The following is a 5,000-nucleotide window of genomic DNA, read 5'->3' as shown; positions in this document are numbered from 1 at the left end:
AGTAAAGTTTTTGCCCTACGACCTGAAGATTATGAGTCCAATACCACATCCACCCGTGACTGGGAGACTGAGAGAGCAAAACTGTGTGTGCTCTTGGTGAGGGAGGGGTGGCATAGGCTCTCTCCCCTGTCAATCACTTTGACACTAACCAATCACAGGTGTCTGTGAGCACACGCTCCAGAAGGGGGGTGGATAGCACTATGAAAAGTTATGCATGTGACAGTCTTTTCCGCCCTCCCTCTGGGTTGCAGCTGTCCTGTCACAGGGGTGAATTACCTACAGGGATACAACTAAAATATGGAGAAAAACTGGGGAAACCCCCCCGCCCCCCAAAGTTTTTTTGGAGTTATGGCGAAATGAATAGTTAGTAATAGTTATTGTTTTATTTTTATTAGAATTTATATTAGTTTCTTCCTTTCATTTTCTTTCTTTCCTGTCATCTAATTTGTTCATTCCATCAGCAGACATCGTCAGGATCAGTTGTGACTGGACAGTAACAACATCAAAGAAGCATTCAAAAATAAGTTTTTGATGACAAAAGAAACTGCCTTTTGTCCTCATTCCTCATTCCTTCCTGGGGTGACGGCTGGTGTTCCCACTCTGTGGCCCAATGCAGGAAACCTTCATCCCCACAGGACTGAAGCACTCCCGCAGATAATTCGAATTTTTCCCCACAAAAGCAAAAATCTATGCACCTGTCATCTCTACACCAAAGAACCCAGGAACAGCAAACCTAATTGAGTCCAGGATCTGTACCCGTGGGAAGAGACTGGCAGGATCAAAAAGATGATTCATTGTTGTTTATATATGGATCAGTTATTCTGCTCATACCACTTGTGTATTAGAGTTATCTGGAGCCAGTCTGACTCCAGAACAGACTTGTCCAGTCTGATTCCACAGCTGTTTGGCCCAGTCTGACTCCAGAAGGGTCTGGTCCAGTCTGACTCCAGAACAGTGTGTTTGTGGGACAGTCAGGGTTAAGGCCAACAGTGTGAGCTGCAGTGAGTAAGAACCTGACACACTCATGAAGCAGTTCTCTGGAGTTGAATGGCATGCAGACTAAAAGGCCAGAGAGGGTCATCAGAAGGTGACTGGCTTTGTTTTGGTGATAGTTTACACGGGGAGGCCATTCTCTAATCTACTTTACCACATGATGGCAAATATCCTAGTGGAAGTGATCAGCACTCAATTTGAAGTGTTTTAATCTAATGTGTTTTAAGGTTTGGTATGTACTTAGAAGAAGTAGAATTTCTGTTGTACACACACACACACACACACACACACACACACACACACACACACACACAGCTGCAGCTGCAAAAAGACTAAGACCACTGACAGGACCTCAGGGGCTTAACCTGCCATTAACCTTCCCTACTTCTCTCTCTCTCTCTCTCTCTCTCTCTCTCTCTCTCTCTCTCTCTCTCTCTCTCTCTCTCTCTCTCTCTCTCACACACACACACACACACACACACACACTCTCTCTCTCTCTCTCTTTCTCTCCTTATTGCACACACAAAGATTTGCATGTACACACACACACACACACACACACACACACACACACACAGCACTCTGAATCCTGTCTGCAGAGGCCTGCTCCTGGAACTCTCGACCAAAATGAAGCGAATACAACAACAAAGATGATAGTAATTATGGTGACAATAAATGATCGCAGATGTATTTATCTGCAGTCAAAGACCATGTGCTCAGCCTGGATGACACAGGCTTCTGCCAAGGTAGCAGTCATTTCCACATCAGCCATGAGGAACATTAGTCATTTGAGTTTCTGCATCAAAGAGCCATTCTCTAGAATACTGAACATCCTATTATAGGCCTGTTTTACATGCTTCTCTTTTGGTGTATTTTCCACAAGAATAGTTGCCCTCTTCCTCTTTGTGATGCACCGAAGCCCTGAAATGCCAGCGGAAGTCATGTCCAACCAACAGCGTACAAAAATACCAAGTGTGGCTTTCACAGAGAGCGTCAGAGTGAAACTGTTTGGTGTTGCATGGTTAAAAATGCTCCTCAGACAAACAACCCTCTGTGAGCATCAGAGAACAGCGTGTACTGGAGCATTTAACCCTACTGCCTACCTGATTATTATTATTATTATTATTATTATTATTATTACTATTAATAGTATTGTTGTTGTTATTGTTGTTGTTGTTAGTTTCAGTGTTCAGCAATTAAATATTCAAGCATGAACATAACATTTCAGTGAAAACAACATTTGAGTGATGAGGGAATGAAAATGTTTAGAGCATTACAGACACAAGAACACACTCAATATAGCAGTACAGACACGAGAACACACTCACTATAGCAGTACAGACACGAGAGCACACTCACTATAGCAGTACAGACACGAGAGCACACTCACTATAGCAGTACAGACACGAAAGCACACTCACTATAGTATTACAGGGACAAGAACACACTCACTATAGCAGTACAGACACGAGAACACACTCACTATAGTATTACAGGGACAAGAACACCCTCACTATAGTATTACAGGGACGAGAACACACTCACTATAGCAGTACAGACACGAGAACACACTCACTATAGTATTACAGGGACGAGAACACACTCACTATAGCATTACAGACACGAGAACACACTCACTATAGCAGTACAGACACGAGAACACACTCACTATAGTATTACAGGGACAAGAACACCCTCACTATAGTATTACAGGGACGAGAACACACTCACTATAGCAGTACAGACACGAGAACACACTCACTATAGTATTACAGGGACGAGAACACACTCACTATAGCAGTACAGACACGAGAACACACTCACTATAGCATTACAGACACGAGAACACACTCACTATAGCAGTACAGACACGAGAACACACTATAGCAGTACAGACACGAGAACACACTCACTATAGTATTACAGGGACGAGAACACACTCACTATAGCAGTACAGACACGAGAACACACTCACTATAGCAGTACAGACACGAGAACACACTCACTATAGCATTACAGACACGAGAACACACTCACTATAGCAGTACAGACACGAGAACACCCTCACTATAGCAGTACAGACACGAGAACACCCTCACTATAGCAGTACAGACACGAGAACACACTCACTATAGCAGTACAGACACGAGAACACACTCACTATAGCAGTACAGACACGAGAACACACTCACTATAGCAGTACAGACACGAGAACACACTCACTATAGCAGTACAGACACGAGAACACACTCAATATAGCAGTACAGACACGAGAACACACTCACTATAGCAGTACAGACACGAGAACACACTCAATATAGCAGTACAGACACGAGAACACACTCACTATAGCAGTACAGACACGAGAACACACTCACTATAGCAGTACAGACACGAGAACACACTCAATATAGCAGTACAGACACGAGAACACACTCACTATAGCAGTACAGACACGAGAACACACTCACTATAGCAGTACTCTTCTCTGTTGCTTTGTAAATGACTGTGATAGTATGTAGTAAATATTGTTAATCTCTGTGCTATTCAAAATGTAAGGTAACGTAATAAAAGGCAAATAACAGCTCACAGAAATTAATTTTAGTTTTAGTGTAGTTTAATTTTGTTTTAGTTTAGTTTGTTTTAGTTTAGTTTTAGTGTAGTTTAATATTTTTTAGTTTAGTTTCTTTAGTTTAGAGGTTGGTTTTAGTTTACTTCAGTTTCACTATTTATTGTACTTTAATACTTGATAATCTGTGAGCTTTAAAAATGTATAAAGAGCAAAAATCAGACTTTCTTTGTTATGTGCTTTGTTCTAATGTTCATTCTAACACTTCCTAGTGTGCTATGTCATATGATCTGTGTCCTGCTTCTGGTAAACTATGAGCTCCATGCCACAGGTCCTGAGACACCTGCACCGGTGAAGTGTCTCGTCTGCTGCAGGTCGAGTTACCGACCGTCTCCAGGACAAGTCGGGCTGTTTAAAGAGAGTGATCCAAACCCCTCTTCTCCTTGAAGTAAAGCAAGAGCTGAACTAAAGAAACAAGCGCTGATGAGTCAGCAGATATGAAGCTCCTCAAACCACCCACAGGCTCCTGGAAAGGAGTGCGAGGATGTGTGGGTGGGTGGCTGTGAGAGAGTAAAAGAGAGGGATTGCACGATAGAGAGAGAGAGAGAGAGAGAGAGCGAGCGAGAGAGAGAGAGACAGACAGACAAAGAGCCTTCTCTCAGCCGCAGTATTGATGAGTGTAGCAGACCGCCTGGGGGGGGTCTCTGCGTGATTCATATATCTCTCACAGAAGAGTGTTTGCGCTTAACAGAATGAAAGTTCCCACACTCGTCCTACACAATACCGCCTTCACCTATCGCAATACTCCACCTACACAATACCACCTTCACCTATCATAATACTCCACCTACACAATACCGCCTTCACCTATCACAATACTCCACCTACACAATACCACCTTCACCTATCACAATACTCCACCTACACAATACCACCTTCACCTATCGCAATACTCCACCTACACAATACCGCCTTCACCTATCACAATACTCCACCTACACAATACCGCCTTCACCTATCACAACACTCCACCTACACAATACCACCTTCACCTATCGCAATACTCCACCTACACAATACCACCTTCACCTATCACAATACTCCACCTACACAATACCACCTTCACCTATCGCAATACTCCACCTACACAATACCGCCTTCACCTATCACAATACTCCACCTACACAATACCGCCTTCACCTATCACAATACTCCACCTACACAATACCGCCTTCACCTATCACAATACTCCACCTACACAATACCACCTTCACCTATCGCAATACTCCACCTACACAATACCACCTTCACCTATCGCAATACTCCACCTACACAATACCGCCTTCACCTATCACAATACTCCACCTACACAATACCGCCTTCACCTATCGCAATACTCCACCTACACAATACCACCTTCACCTATCACAACACTCCA

The sequence above is a fragment of the Electrophorus electricus genome, chromosome 21 (genome assembly GCF_041902795.1).
Source record: "Electrophorus electricus isolate QZ-2024a chromosome 21, ASM4190279v1, whole genome shotgun sequence".
NCBI classification, from domain to species: Eukaryota; Metazoa; Chordata; class Actinopteri; order Gymnotiformes; family Gymnotidae; genus Electrophorus; species Electrophorus electricus.
The sequence above is the reverse complement of the archived record's forward strand: the minus strand, read 5'-3'. Positions refer to the sequence as shown.